Consider the following 16,686-nt stretch of genomic DNA (forward strand, 5'->3'; position numbering starts at 1 on the left):
CGCGCATGAATGCCTCTATCTGTACTCACGCGCATGAATGCCTCTATCTGTACTCACGCGCATGAATGCCTCTATCTGTACTCAGGCACATGAATGCCTCTATCTGTACTCACGCGCATGAATGCCTCTATCTGTACTCAGGCGCATGAATGCCTATATCGGTACTCACGCGCATGAATGCCTCTATCTGTACTCAGGCGCATGAATGCCTCTATCTGTACTCACGCGCATGAATGCCTCTATCTGTACTCAGGCGCATGAATGCCTCTATCTGTACTCAGGCGCATGAATGCCTCTATCTGTACTCAGGCGCATGAATGCCTCTATCTGTACTCAGGCGCATGAATGCCTCTATCTGTACTCAGGCGCATGAATGCCTCTATCTGTACTCAGGCGCATGAATGCCTCTATCTGTACTCACGCGCATGAATGCCTCTATCTGTACTCACGCGCATGAATGCCTCTATCTGTACTCGCGCGCATGAATGCCTCTAATGCTGCAGCCAATGAATTATCTGGCCTTGCCCGGCAGGTTTGCAGATCACCATAGAGGCGGGTGATCATGGCATTATGCAGTGTGTCGAAGTGGCCATGCCTTGGGGTCATCCCTGGCAACGTTGACGTGCACGCATAGGAACATGCATGCTCCGCCTCATCCGAGACTGAGTTGCCACTGGAAAAATCCGGAATGCCACCTCCATAGATGACTCTGCCCAGTCCTGGAAGTGGCATCTCAGGAGGGATAACGCCAGATCGCGGGTGGCACAGACGATTGCTGCCAATGTGGTGAATGCGCCAAACTACAAATCCTGCGGAGAAACATTTAGGATGGGAAGAGATTTAGAACAGCAGGAGTAAACCTTTTTTCAGAGGGAGGATAGGTTGGGAAATAACATTAGTGATTACATTCGATAACAAATCAAGTGAATACGAACAGGAGTGCTGGCCACTCAAACAGGAAAGGCATACTGTCTCAATAGTGCTGGATAAAGGGGAAATACTATAGACACAATAAATGGCAGAGAAGATGCAGTGTGTCCATGTGAGCAAGTAAAGGGGCCATGTCATCCTTCCTTGCAAAGATGGCCAACAGCCGTTGCTATGCGCATGGGCAGAAAAGACTCTAGTGGGTTTCACCCCATTACCGTGCAGCAGGAAATACCAAAGACAAAAATGTGGCATTTTTTAACTGTGCGTTTCAAAGCAATTGTATGTGGAGGGATGGGTTGGGGTCAGCCCTACAGATAAGGGTTGTACCAGCCACTTTTACTCCCTGAAAATAGGCAAATACTCCCCAAAAAAAAAATGGAAGTACAAATACTCCCAACAAAAATTGGGAAACAGACACATATGGCCTTATGCCCCAGCTTTCACTCACACAGCTCCATGAATATGTTTGGACCAGCAGTGCGCATAGTACTACATTAAGAAACTGCTATTATTACTGCGTGATCAGAAAAAGTAAACCTGTATCTTTTAATCTGTATGCATAACCAGGTGCAAAGAAATACATTATTACAAAAACATTTCCGTATCCCAGTTAAAACATATTTTACTTGCTTATAAAATATTCCCATTGGGAATTGGACTTACATTTGTACTCCCTAAAAATAATTTTACTTCCAACTTTACAAAATAGGGAGTAAAATACTCCCACTTCAAAATCTTATCTGGACCACTGGTTGGGTAATCAATAACATGGGCGGAGAGGCTGCGGGGGTCTCCTCCGCATATAATTGCATTGAACTGGAAAAAAAAACGTCGCCATGTTCGTCTTTGGTATTTTATTTTCGCTGTAATCTCATAGTCCCGCCAAAGTGCAGCCACCAGGAAATGCCTTAAAGTTTGCTGTGCCAGGGAGTGGCAAATCTGTTTTCTATATTGTATGACCGTGATAACGATGATGGGGTGGAAGGGTACATACAATATTTGACATGCTGACGGTGATGGGTTTGCGCGAGACGCGGGATTGCTCCAGGCCTCTAGCTGCAGTTGCAGACTAAAGATGGAGGAATGCAGAGAGCAGCTGTCGGCACTGTCATGAACATTGCCACAGGCAGCAGTACTGTTACACATTCCTCGCATCAACACCCCACCACTCGCTTAAGTGGAAGAGATGCTTTGACGAGGGCGGCCAGACATGCAGGTACTGTAGGAAGATGGCGTCAATTCTGCTGTCAGGCCTTCGGTCCCCACCTCTGTTGGCAGAGCCCTGTTTGATGTGATGTAGTCGGCTTTAAGCCCAAAGTTGCCAGAGAGCACGGTGTATGGTGAGCGAGAAATAAATGATTTGCCTGTGGTGATTGCACTTTTCAAAAAGAAGTGGTAAAAAGGGAACCCTTACAGAGGAGTTGCCAGAAGTGTCTAAGAAGTGGGGTTTAAAGCTAATGTAGTTGGGCCCACCACAGTGGCATTAACATCTGTAAATGCCCACACAGCACTGCTGATAGGTCATTTACACATTTTGGGCGGGTCGTGCCCGCTCAGGACTTACCCTGTCTGTGCCTCTGCCCTTAAGCACAAGGCCTACTTTTTTTTGTATGAATTACAAGCCTGGCGCGATGTGGCAAAGTCATCTGAGATCTGGCAAAGTCATCTGAAACAAGGCAGCGGTGGCTTTGTGATTGTACTCTTACAAAACGACATTTCTCCAACATGCTCCACCGCTACCTCACGTAGTGTTACTATGGGCATTCTGACAAGTAGCAAAGCAGCTGAACCAGTCCTGACTAACGTGTAGTCCAGCAGCATCACACCCACTGAAATTGACAGCATCACACCAAGGAAGCATGCATCGTGGTAGGGGGGGGCGGTGAATTATGGAAAAATTCCTGGGTTTTTTCAATTTTTTTGATGGGGTCAGATAAGGTAGCAATCCCTAACTATCCATCCTCATGGGCTTCAATGCCACCTTCAACAATACCACTACAATCCAGTAATTAGTTGCAGCTGGTGAATCCGGGAAATGCAGGGGTATAATGTGTTCCCTGAATTCAACCGCGTCCCGTGCACCTGAACTAATCCAGTAATGTTTTGGCCGGTGCTTCCCATCATACGTCTCTTTAAGAACTGATTTGATATGCTTTTCCCATCAACAATTTAAAACATATAGAATTTACACTCTGCAAGGCACACATAAAATACTTTGTAACAGGTGTTGATATTGGCTATCCCTAAAGAAAACAAGCTTTGCTGGTGCCAACAGTTTTGCGTTTTGTGAAGGCATGGGAAAGGCATTTGCCAGGAACTGCTGTACTGATATTCACTGGCCAGCAATGGTATCAGCTACAAAATGGTGCGAGTACCTGGGCATATAATAGCAGTGCCTATCAAATGCCTAATACATATACTCAAGTCAAAACTGTTGGCTTTGCCAATGCTTGTTTTTAATAGGACTTCTGTGAAGGACACGCCTAGTGCATAGTGCTTATAAATTGAGTGGCTGAAGGCAGACCAGGTTAAGACATTTGTATTACACTAGTAGTACATTTACTGCTCCAATTAAGCCATTATTTTGGAAAAGCACTGGCAGGCACTTTCAGCACAAAGTTGGATGGTAAGGCTTAATGAAGTTAGCTCAAAGAGATCCCAGGTGGATATGTTTTGAGCGGGCAGAGACAGGTAGTTGGTGGGAATGGCCTTCTGGATTAGCATGGCCATGGACAGTCAATGGGTGGGTAAATACCCCAAGAAGGCCTAAAAGCGTTGGTTACCTCTTCATATGCCATTTCTCCCTAGCTGTACTCTTAATACAATAGTTTTGGCTAAGTGACACCCAACAGCCAAAACTAAAATGGATCCTTCGCAATAATATATGCCAGCATTACCCCATCTCTGCTTCCCTTTCCTCCCTTGGCTGGCTTCCTTTTCACTCCCAACTTAAATTTCACTTTCTCTTCCTAGTCTTTAAATCTCTCCATGGTCTTGCTCCCCCTTATCTCTCCTCCCTCCACTCTTTCTACACTCCCCCCCGCTCCCTTCATTCTGCTGACCACTTCCTTCTCACTGTTCCTCCGTCCCCTTGTGCCCCCTCCTGTTTCTGCTCCTTCCAGCTCCTAGCCCCCCTGCACTGGAACTCCTTACCTCTCTCAATCCGCTCTATTCCTACCTTCTCCTTATTCCGCACCTCCCTTTAATCTCTCCTTCTCCATTCCCCGCCTTGAAACATCTTCGCCCTTCTTGCTTCTCCTCATTCCTTTATCTTTTTCCCCTTGATCATCTCTCCCCCTCCCCCACCACACCACTCTCACCCTTTCCCCTTCCGTTTTCCCTCCTCCTTCTCCTCCTCACCCCTCCCTCTCCCTCACAGTCCTACTGCACTACTCTCCCTCTTCCCTTCAGTTTAATTGCTCTTCTTACTGTTTTGTTGGACTGATTCATAATTGTAATTTCCTTCTACCGTCATATTGTTATATGTATCAAGTTGTTAAAATGTTCAGCGCTTTGGAGTAAAGCGATACATAAACAAAATAAATACAATACAATACAATACAATACAATATTTTCAAGTAGATTTTGCCGGATCTGAGGCCTGTCGCACTTTCATGCACTTTGCATTGAAAGAAAGTAATGAGGCTTGTTTCAACAATACATGCCAGAAATGTCCCTGTGTAAAACATTTGCATGCTACTAGCCCCCAAAAATGCCAGTCTCACAATATGTGCCCATATTGCCCCCTTTCATGCTGCTAGTGGCAAATCAAATCCTGTATTCTTACTCGTATATGCACATGCCGGCCCAAGTTCTGCATCTTGTCACTCTCATTGGACACAAACCGTGCCTTTGGCCCAGACACACCCACACCCACATGCATACACGTATGTACATAAAAACATTCAGGCAAACAAACTGTTTTAAAACATTCCTTTTTTCTTTGTTATGAGCCTGAAAGCCACAAAAGATTAATTATTTCATGCCTTACATTACAAACAGTTCAGCAGCCGGATATATAGATGTAAATCCTTATGGAAACATGTTTAGCCAAAAGAGTATATTTTGTGGATTTATTTGCACATCCTGAATGTAAAACTACAAGTCCCATAATGCAAAAATGCAAGTCTAAAAATGTCCTATTTCATACTACTGTATTTCATAGCACATTTCTGGGAGCTGTTGCACATATTTCTGTCATACAACCCAGGCAAATGTTGTTGGGAGCCCTAGGGAAGTAAGCAAAAGGGCTTTGCTGCTTGTGTTTCTTTGGGCATGGCGTCAACATGCTCCGGCTCACCATGCAGTGACTAAACACCAGACATACCCCTGGGCGCAGCAAACACTTCCTCTCCAGCTCTCTCTCCTCTTGGTGCTGCACCCCATGCAATACAGTTGAGTGCCGCAATAAATTTGGTCCTATTGTGCACACAGCTCTTCCACCATTTACTTCTCATGCCTTCCTGAGCACCTTATCACTCGCCATCATACCAACTATCTACCCAACTTTGCTCTTCCCTGCCACAACTGAATGTTCTATCATACTCCTGCTTTACCTGTCTGAAAAGCAAAAGCACTTCCATGCCATGAACTATGGCAGTAGGCGCTATGCAAATGAAAGATAGCATAGCGCAATAAAATGACTAGTGTACTAAAGTATACCTGGGCATCGAAACTGTGCGTCACAAACTTCCAGCATTCTGCTAAGCACGATCTTAAGCACATTGGACTATTAACATTAAAGCAAACCCATATTTTGTATGTAAAGCTACAGACATCATGGATGCAAACGAAATTCATAAAAGAGCCATTATTGTGCTACTTTAATTGACTTGGTAGGAGGCCCAGCCCATTGCTGGCCAAGAAAGGCGCGGCTAACAAAAGGGCTGATTTCCAACAGTAATTGCAAGGCCTGTGTAAAGATTCCTGTGGTCAACTGCTATTTTGTTTCTGTTCACGATGGCTGTGAAGGTGAGCATGTCTCTTCGGAAACAGCCCAAACTGGGAAGGCAATGGCTGCTGCCATTCTGCCAAACTGCTGCCCATTAGCAGGGCCTTGTCAAAGCAAAGACTGGCCTGAAAGCTTTGCTGCTCAAGATAGCAGCGTGATGTGGAGCGGGAGCAGGGGTGGGTTGGTGGGTTGGGCCCATAAAAGAGGCTCTGGAAATAATTTTCAGGGGCCTCATATCGTACATTTTCAGCACGCCCAACACTTTTCCTATGAGATCATTTGGAAATAAAATGGATGACCACACAAAAGAGACCCAGGGTGCAGAGGCCTAACGGGAAATCCGCAGATTTCACTATAGGCCAGTTCATCACTGAGTGGGAGACTTTCTCCCAGCCACAGGGGCCTCTCCCGAGACAGCAGCTGGGGAAAATACATCCCAGTTCACCATGAAATGTCCTGGTTTTTAGCCACTGTAGAGCCCTGAGGGGGGCAAGCTGCCCCAGCACCCAAGGGCAGTACGGTATTGCATCACGCCCACCAGTATTATTGGCAGGCATAATGCAGTACCAAATCTGCAACTGGCATCGCCTTGGGAAGGGCTACCTGCTCAGCGGTGGAATCGTGTACATGTGGCTACAATAACGATACACAGGTTGTGTTGCCCTTTCCAGGAAGAGATGGAGCAATCTGGTGACGTCACAATGCCTTCAAAGTGGTCCCACAGAATACACCTGTATCTCGTTGATTGATGAGGAGAAATGGCGCTAAGGGCTGAGTTCTGGTAATTTGCATGAGAGGATGGCCTGCAGTTGGAGGAAATGTGGGAGGTCTTAGCTAAAAAAAAAAAACAGATAAGAAAGAGAAGCAGAGTAAAATAAAGGAGAATGGCAACGCAGAGAGGGAGTTGGGGATACAAGGGTAAAAAAGGAAGTAATGAAAACTAAAGATACTGCAGAAAAAGATGCACAGGGATGTGTGATATCATGAGGGCAAAAGCAGGAAAAATAGAAAGTGAAAGTAAGGCGAGATGGGGCGTAGGGCTGAGCAGAGGAAAGAACGGAGAAGAACATGGCTCACATAGGAACAAGTTGGAAGAAACTTGGTGAAATAAAAGATCCATTGCAATACACACGTTAGACGGATATGTATATTTTTCACTGTCCTGCCTCTCTTTCATGCCAACCCTAAAACAATGCCTGCGGTTTTGCACAATAAAACCGGCTTTAAATAGTTCCCTTCAAGCTCGGCAATGACACCCTGTATGGGCTGTGAGTGACGGGGGCCCCGTTGCACGGCCGCGAGGCTGGGGCTGCACATCACGCGAGAGGCTGAGTGAACGGGAAGGCATTGTCCCTGCCTGTCAAACTGGGCCTTCTGTACTTGCACTCGGGCGAAGTCGGCGACTGTCATGCGCGAGAGCCTGCCTGCCAGTGCGCACAAAGACCTGCTTCTGCTAGCTAGCGCCATGCATATTCATAGCCGGCCTCGGCCCCACAGTATCTGTCCCATTTCATTAATTCTGTTTCATTAAGTCAAGCTGCACAGCTGAGTTGAGGCCACTTGTTTAATAGCGTTAGCATTTAAAATGCCAGGCAAGGTTTCTGATACGAGCATTCATTCCCCATGAATAGGCACAAGGCATGTGCTTTTCAGTGTTATTGTTTTACTCCGGGTTATTATTGTACGTTCAGCTCTGCGCAGCGCGTCGCGGGAAGTCCGGTTACCTTGGACTCGCCCGCTTGCCCCACTAAGTACTTTTCTTTTAAATGCGGCGCCTCGATTGCGCCACTTCACAGTGCCCATGAAGCAGATGTGTGAATTCCCTTCAATTGATTCTGTGTCGCACTTTCGCCGTGCAAAAAATGTGCCACAAAAGCCTGTTAAAAAATACATCTTGACCGGAGAGAATTCAAAAGCACCCTTATTCCTCCTCAGGTGTCCACTTTGCATTTTTATTAGTTTGGGCTATTAGGTGGTGCTTAAACCGAAACTAATGCACTGGAGTACAGGTAAAATGCACATGGGGTGTCGGGACAAAGCCAAACGTTTCGGCTTAAGGTACTAGATAGGGTTTTACCAGGTACTCACAGCATATGCTCAAGTAAGCCCTCCATTTTTCAGCTGTTGCCTTCTTATGACCAGGTAGTACCATTATATCAGTGCCTAGAAAATGCCTATCCCATACTTCTACAAAAAGCCCAAACTGTTGGCTTTGCCAATGCTTGTTTTTTGTGTGCGTGAATAAGCCAGAGCGTGTGCTCAAATTGTGGGTTAATATGTCGGGTTTATGCAGCGGCCTGTTTGCTTGCAGTTATAGACGTATACAGGCCTAGGGTGGCAGATTGCCTTAGGAGTGGCATTTTATTGTAGTTTATTTTCAATTTACTGGTTGTCATTTAAAAAAAAATATGAAGCTAATTATGGCTGGCTGATCCACATTTTTGAGCTGTTAGCAGTCAATCCACCCTGACAGCTAAAGTCTTAGATGGCCAAGCACAGAGTTCCACAGGAGGCACTAAAATGATGTTCAGAAGCCAGCACTCATTTCCCTGCCCGGCCACCCAAAAGGTGCAAGCATGAAATAGATCATAGAGAAGTGAAAATGGCAACGAGTAAATCTGAATGCGCAAGAGCATCAAGAAACCTGTGAATGGATACTCAAAGCCATAGAAGGGTGAGAACAAAAACTGTGTGCCAAAGGTACACACCGTTTCACAGCTGTAAAGGCGTCCCGTAAAGATATCCATTCCACCATCTTTACAGAAGCTGCTCAGTGCTAAGCAGGCAAATGGCATCCCTGCTGGGTTTATCATGTGTCTTTGATGATATTCTGCTACAAGCTCATTACTACCAGGAGAACCAACTGCAAAGTATGTCACACAATGCATAACTGTGATGCTTATAAGTTAATCTTTACATTAATTATATTTTAAATACAAATTATGGCATTTGCTGTGAAACTGCTTCATACAACAGCAGAACATCCATATCTATACCCACACATCTCAAAATGTTCCTATCTATTGTACAGTCCAACCAACTCAAAAGAGGTAACCAACATCTTAAATTACCTTAAACCAAAGATGGCAAGACCCTAAACCATACCCATGAAGGTGATATTGTGCTGGAACGCCCGATCGATCCATTGCTCAGTTTGTTACTTTTGGAGTGTTGGGTATTTTGAACAATTGCAGAAATGGCAATGATGTAAACAGTATGTAATTATTTTTTATTTTTTTATTATTAAGATATTTTGTTTATTACAAACAGATGCAACAATTACCTCTAGTGTACTGAACTGTAGAACACACTGCCTTCTCTAAATGTTGGGCAGCAGAGATCTGAAAACACTCTTTCAACTAACACAACATAGAAGATGACAGTCCTTATAATGTTATGGAGCCAAAATGGCGTGAAGGTTCGTAGTTTGGACATGGCGGACTAAGTTTGTTGAAGGGGCGGAATCTGGTGACAGTGCAGAGTCTGGCAGAGGTGGTGTAAAGTTAAGGGGCAAGGGTTGCATGCACTTATTTGGGCCTAGGACAGCAGAAAGCCTAAATATGCCCTGCTTGCAGCATTGCCCTTCCTGCTCCATTGCCCTTCCTGCTCTGTCACCAAACAGCACATGCGGTTACAACAGTGCATCTTGCCTTGTCAATGACATTTTAAACAGGAAGTGACCCGGAAATCCACTCGCTCCCAGTGGTACATAAATACAAACTGGGGTCCAATGAAATCCCTACATTCCATTCTGGATAGGCCCTTATAGGTTCAAAGCTCAGAGCGCAGCGAATTGTTTGATAAACGCTTGTGGGAACATATGGGGTTTGGGCAGTGAAGAAGTCTTAGTCCAATTCCATGTATGCATGTTATGAATCACTTAATACACTGCTGGCGTTAGGAAAGGTGAAACATGCAGCCTTGCAGCGCTAAGGCAGTGTGGCAGCTGAAAGGTGTGCTATGTTAGCATTCACAATATCACTTCAGTTACACAAAGCGTTTTGAGAATTTTGACAAACCCTACACCAATTTGCGCTGGGATATTGTGAAAACTTGAAAAGATCAGGAATGACGTGATATTAATATGACCTCGCACATCTTTGCCCGATCTCTGTTCGATCACTCCTCCCCTCCCCGACCCAGAAGCCGGATATTGAATCCTTGTCCATCAGGGTGGTCCAGCCTGGGTTTGTAAGGCCAGAGCATCCCATATATTCTCAAATGTGGTGTCGCCTGCCTTTGGGAAGCTCTGATCCTGAGTTTTTCCTATTGGGTGAATGCCCTCTTTGTTAAAGTCAGTGCGGCTTCATTTTCATGCTTGTTCGGGTCAATTTCCCTTTGCATTATAATTTTAGGTTTGGCCTTTTGTTTCGTACACCGTTTCGAATTTATCCCCATGGTTGACTTAAGATTGACCCTATTACACATTACCTTCCATGCATTCACAGTTTGCTTTGTGTTATCCTTGTGACTCGTTGTGTCGTGGAATAATACTCCTTTTACCACCCAGAGATGGCACGGATGCCTGGAGTCACTCGCGCATGTTTATTTTTGTTCTTTCAATCCACCTGACTCCGCTGCCTTTTGAGACAAATCAGAAATCCCACAATCCAAACGTTACACCCTCCCACTGCGTTCCTACAGCATGGGGCCATTTTTCTTGTGTTAATGTTTGATTCTAATTTCCTTTAGAAAGATGGTTTGGATTTGCTGGTGTTCAATAAGTGAGGACAAAGGGCCTCATCTTGAGCTGGGCTGTATCCCGGCGGTATTCCTGCCGATCACGGGTTTGAAGGTAGCAGTAACTCCCCTTTCCCCATGGTGTCCATTGGACCCAATGGGTCACTTTCGGCGCAATTGCCGCACGTGAATACCGCCGGCGGTAAACACGCCAGACTCGTGATAGAGCCAGCCCTTAAATGCAGCGGTAATAATGTTACCGCTGCATTAAAGGGATACTGCCCAACTCGTGATGAGGCTCAAAGAGTCTTATGTTGCCTGTATTCTGCCATAAAGAACACGTTTGAGATGAGTGCCATCGATGGGGAGCATTTTCAGCAAAACATGTTTTTTGCCGTTTTGAACATCTGACAGGCTTTCCTGCTCAGAAGAAAATGGAACGAGAATATGTTTTGTCTTTGACAGAAGCAAATGAGTCTGACTTCATTGTGCTTTTGCTCTCTGGTTGCTGTTGATGTATTGCTGTTAGCAAGTATCTTGACTTGTACCAACACACTGTAATCGGCGTTACCTTGAACTAGAAACTAACCTGTGTGTCAAACTAAGGGTACTGGTTTTATTGCTAATCTGCAGTGTCATGTTAGTAACGGTGGATGCAGACAACTTTATGCAGCCTGCATGCCACCTGGCATGTTGCCTCAGACATTCATTTTTTCACTGTCAGTAAAAGGGTAATGGTGAGCAATAGCAACTTCTGTCTCCCATGCAACATGCATCTTTCTGATTTCTTCCTCCCACAGATTCCTCATCTTAGAAATACATTATCAATCCTCTTTACTGATATTTTGTCAGCCACCAAGGTGCACATTTGCGGCATGTCTCTGCTAAAGTGTCATTATCACCCGTGACTTTGAATGTTATGTTATTCGGATTTGAGCGGCACACCACTACCATTTTCATTGCCTCTAGGCACTCACATGCCTCTGAAACTTAAAGAGAGGAGAGGATTAGAAGGCAGAGACTGGTGGTTAACTATTGATGCTTGTAGAACCAGGGAACCAGGAAAGCTCAAGACTTTCCTCGTTTCATCTGCGTTCTCTCCCTCCCCTGCAGCCCCACCTGACCTACTTGTCTGCTGTGCCGACTGGTTACTTCACTATCCTCGGAGTCTCACTGTGTACCAGGCTCCTCCATGAGGAGTCACCCCTGCACTGCCTCCGGGCCTACTGTGCACGTAGGGGCTGTAACTGTAACCTCTAGAGTCCCTTGCCTCCTTGCACTTACCCAGAGCCGTGCTGCCCTGGCTGCACTTACTCAGAGCAATGCTGGCATGTTGGCCCTTCCCTCTACCTGGCACTCCCCTCCCCCATTCCCCTTGCACTTCTCGTTGTTGCACTTGCCCGATCTGATCTGAAGGACACAAGGCCTAGTAAGATAGTTTGTCTTGTCCTCCTTCTGTCTTCCCTCCCTCCCTTGTCACGGCTAGAAACACTTGTGTACAGGCGCGTTATAAATGACTTATCATATATCATATCATACATTTATCATATCAGAAGCAACTGACATCTGTGTGGGTTTTACTTCTTGGTGGATTGTGATTTGTAATCAAGGTCTCCCTATATGGAAACAAAATGCCTCTGAAGAGTCTGGGGATGATTTGGGTGCTTCGGCTTGTTGGATGGGTTTGTCTGATTGGAGACGTGTATGTAGCGTTGTGATTATGTTGCTTTGGGTTGAGCGGTCTGTGTGGTGCTGCTTGAGTCTGTGAGCTGGTGACCATTATTTGAGTGACAGTGAATGAAACATGAAGCTGTTAGTATATTGAGGTATTTGCACATAGTTTGCGAGAGGGTTGGTTTAATCAGTGCTTTAAATGGGGAAAAAAAGAACTGCAGGTACTCACTAACCTATGCCTAAGTAGGCCAGTGCTCATCACCCATGAAGTCTAAAAATGTGTATTGTGACGTAGGCTTTCAGCCTCTCCACAAACTATTTCTATTCATCTTACTCTGTCTATCCATTGTTAAGCATTTTAATCGGGCAACGCACACCTTAGTCTCAGCCCATTATGCAGCGCGCAATTGAAATGTTTATGTTAGATTAGATTCAATATTGAGATGATACACCACTCATATCACACCCCCTTTTCAAATACCTCGGGTCACAATGGACCATGAACCAGGCTGGTTGATAAAATGTAATATTTATTTATTTATCTATTTTAAAATTCCAAAGAAATCATACAATTTTTAATATGGGGCAGCAGTCACCAATGGGGTGATAATAACAATAGGAATGTAAGCAATGCACTTAGTTTAACCTTCTATTGACACAACTCCAAAAAAACAGGGAACAGGAGCACTTTTTGATTTTAGGTAAGATAGCACTGGAGTTAGAATTTCCCCCTGCAAGGTTCCCTCAACCCACAAATATTCAATTTCAAGTGGATAAACAAAATCGGCAGGTAATCAGGAATGACAGACAAGAAACAGAATTCAAATCCGACCTCCCCCCCCCCCAAACAAGAGAGAAAAACAGATTTTAAACCCTGGCAATACTAAAATGACACTCAGAAATGGATGAATAACACAATGAATGTGTATAAAACGCTTGAAACAAAAACAATTCTTTACTGGAGCAACACTGGAAAGATACTAGCAAACGCATACAATTTGAAATGAAATGGAAGATTGAAAACAGTTTATAATCAAAATGACACGTTGTAAAATGAACACACTTTTGCAAATCCCGCCTGAATTTACCAAAATGGTTTTTAATAAAATGGGTGAAATATTGTAAATCTTTTTTTTATGTTGTGGTGTAGCTATGGATCATAGGTACAATATGGAAGTGAAATGAGGTCGAAAGATCTAGTCCAGTGCGTTTTTGAGAAAATGAAGGCGCGAAAAAGGAACAGAAATCAGTTTTGACAAGGAACAGTTTTACTCTACACTAGGGCATTCAGGCTAGGTTACCAGATTGAGACACAGTAAGCCCTGGGGTTGATTCGCGAGTTCAACCCTAGCACCTCCGTGCCCGCCCTGGCGGACCCAGCCCGATCACTCCAAACAGGATTAATAGTTTAGGATTTTACAAAACAAAATTATTAAAGATGTTGGCGCTAGCACAAGGAATCAAAGACAGGGTTTCAAGAATGATTGTGACAATATTATAAGTTATCGGGGCCAGAATAGGATAGTTTAGAGATTGGAACTGAGGACAAGGCACAACAAGGTATACTATGTTTCTATGGTTCCTATTGATACTCACAGGCCACTTTTAGTTTGGTTTTTGGACAGTCGGCGGTTCAGGTCTGACAAAGGACAGCTGGACAAAATCAGCTGGCATGGAACAGCTGGGCATGGACTGGTTACTCGGTAGTTCTTCTGGTTACTGGATAAGATGGGGCATCAGGAGAGGAGGATGGCAGCACTATGCAGCGAGTGGTTAGCCAGGTTAATTCAGGATGCATTCCAAAACAGCACAGCGTTTCCCTTGGTTATTGGGATTAATTTAGAATTGAGGCCTAGATGAAGCAGATCAGCAATGCTTGGCCTTGTGGTTGAGATCTGGAGTTTAGATGGATAGATGCAAGATGAAGACAGGAACAGAACACCGGCGTAGGAAATCAGGAATCTTGTGTCCCTGTGTGTTGTCAGTGGCTCTTATTTGTAATGCCAGGTGACATCATCACAGTATATGAAGAGAAAGGGATGGTATCTCGAGGGAACTCGAGGTACAATCAGGTGCACAAACAACAGCAGCCCAATAGCTGCTAAACACCATTATATAAGCAATTTCATTCTTCTGCCGAAATAATTCAACACAATATAGTTTAAACAAAAAGTAATATTATTGATAACAGTGACCAATGTAAAATCTTGTTGGTTATAATCTGTACATGTCATTCATAATGGCATGATTCTCATAGTATCAAGTTTTTCATACAATTAAATCAAAAAACAAAAAACACAGGTATTTGTATTCAGATTCCACAATCGTATATCTCATTCAATAAGCATTGGAAAAGGACATACATTTTTCATTAAATTTAAATCTGTTTAACACAAAATATTATCTGATATTCTGATATCTAGACAGGAAAGTGCTGTTGTTGTCCCTTTTGTCTCATACTACGTGTTTCGGGCTATTAAAACCCTTCTTCAGGTATTGATATCAGTTGATTCTTTCTGAAAAGATTAATATGAAGTAGTATCATCAAGCTCTAAAATGAATTAACTGAAGAAAAGGCTAAAGGCTAAGTTAGTTAGTCACTTCACTAACCTGTTACTGTGATCAGTGATCATGGTCAATATTCACAGTGGACTCCGAGTAGGATATTCCAATCCTATAAACAAAAAAAAGTAATGTGTGTATTGTAAAATCACGCTGTGACTTACATATTACCTATTAGGTAGAGGGCGATCTATCACGGGACCAGTGGCACAAGATCGCGTGCTTTATATTTAGTTAGTAATTCTTGGTGACATGCCTTATAACCCACCTATTGGGTTATCTGGTTTAGAATCTTATCATCCGCAAACTCGTGAAGTGTCTCCACGGTTCCTTAGCATCATCTTGAGAAGTGTAGTGGTGGCTACCGTAAAGACAATGAAATCTTAGATGTAACTTGGAATTAATCTACGTTATTACACAAGAAGACATGTGGATCAATTTAGTAAGGAGCCGGTACCTTGAGCTTAGTTCCGTGCGGTTTCTTCGTATTGTGATTAGAGATCTGTGCATTCAGTTCATTCTTGTCAGGCTCAAAGGATAAAGATTAGGATCCGGCCTGTAACCGTGTTTAAAATTTCATGCGCACAAAAGCTTGAAACGGTGCATAATACGGTAAATCGGCACCTAGCCTCATCTGGTGTTCGTCGGCTGTTAAACAAAAGGAGAAAGAATCTCTGTATAACTCATACAGTTACTCAGATCATTTATGAATGTATCCGGCAGTCTAGTGACCGCTAGATCAACGTGTAATAGGTAAAACAAAGTGTTACCTGCATGTAAGCGCGTTAGCATGTCCTCGTGTCTATCTCAAAGGTAGCAGGATGTTTCCTGTTTCGCCTGCCGTTGCTGCGCAACGCTAGGCACTGTGTGTTTGTCATATAGACTAGAGAGTCTCTCAGAGACAGAGAGGACTCCAAGTCCGCCATCTTGGATAGAAAAATGGCCGAAAAGATTCATTATAATTGATCTCTAAGGGAAACCTGTGGTGAAAATTTGATCAATGTAATATAGACCCGACAAAGCTACGGTGGTGAAAAATACAAACACTAAAAAACCTTACTATTTCAGTCATTCGCGTATTACATTGCCATATTGCAATGCTGGCATGGTGTTCTATGGTAACCCCCATATCGGTCCATCACTTCTATGAATTAGAGCTTAACTCAGGCCCATCTAGAATTCTTATAATGGGCAGACTATAATAGGTGTGTCAGGTAAATAGGTTAAATCTAACAGTACAAAGCAGGAAGATGATTGTCAAATTAAAAAATGTAAAAGATGGTAGATTTTACACAAACAGTCATGTGTCACAAATAGCAATATACATCCCATTCCAGATTCATTCCTCGTGGGGACATGGAGTCCAATTTGTCGATCCAAAAGGTTTCCCTTTGTTGAAGTATGTTTTGTAAATTACCTCTGCGTCTTGGTAGTTGGACGTGTTCCAAAATGACAAACTGCATTTGGGCGATTGTGTGCTTCCGTTCGGTGAAGTGTTGTGCCACAGGAGATTTGGTCAGTTTCAACCTAACATTGGATTTATGTTCGCACCATTGTTGTTTCGCTTTCCTTCCTGTGAGGCCCACATAATAGAGCCCACAGGGACGTTTGATGCCATAAATAAAACTTCGTGTATCGCAAGTAGAGGGATGGTTCAGTAAGATCTTATTGCCTTTATGTGGATGATGAATATAGTTGCCTTGCAAATTGCAATTGTTACATGGAAGGGTTCCCTTGAATTTGTTGCTCTGTATCTTCCTGGTGTTGAAATCTGATTTGATCAGACAGTCTCGAATCGACTTACCTTTATTGTAAGTGGCAGTGTTGGAAAAAGGTTTTCCAATTTCGGATCTAGGGATAATGTCTCCCAATTTCTTTTCACTATTTTC

At 43.8% G+C, this 16,686-nt stretch overlaps 1 protein-coding gene across 10 annotated transcripts in view; it reads left to right on the forward strand.

Moving 5' to 3' along the window:
* The window catches only part of TENM3 (teneurin transmembrane protein 3), a 1,347,981-nt gene that overhangs the window by 450,034 nt on the left and 881,261 nt on the right, over positions 1 to 16,686 (forward strand). The window lies entirely within an intron of this gene.

The sequence above is a fragment of the Ambystoma mexicanum genome, chromosome 6q (genome assembly GCF_040938575.1).
Source record: "Ambystoma mexicanum isolate Mex_15411 chromosome 6q, UKY_AmexF1_1, whole genome shotgun sequence".
In the NCBI taxonomy this organism is placed as follows: domain Eukaryota; kingdom Metazoa; phylum Chordata; class Amphibia; order Caudata; family Ambystomatidae; genus Ambystoma; species Ambystoma mexicanum.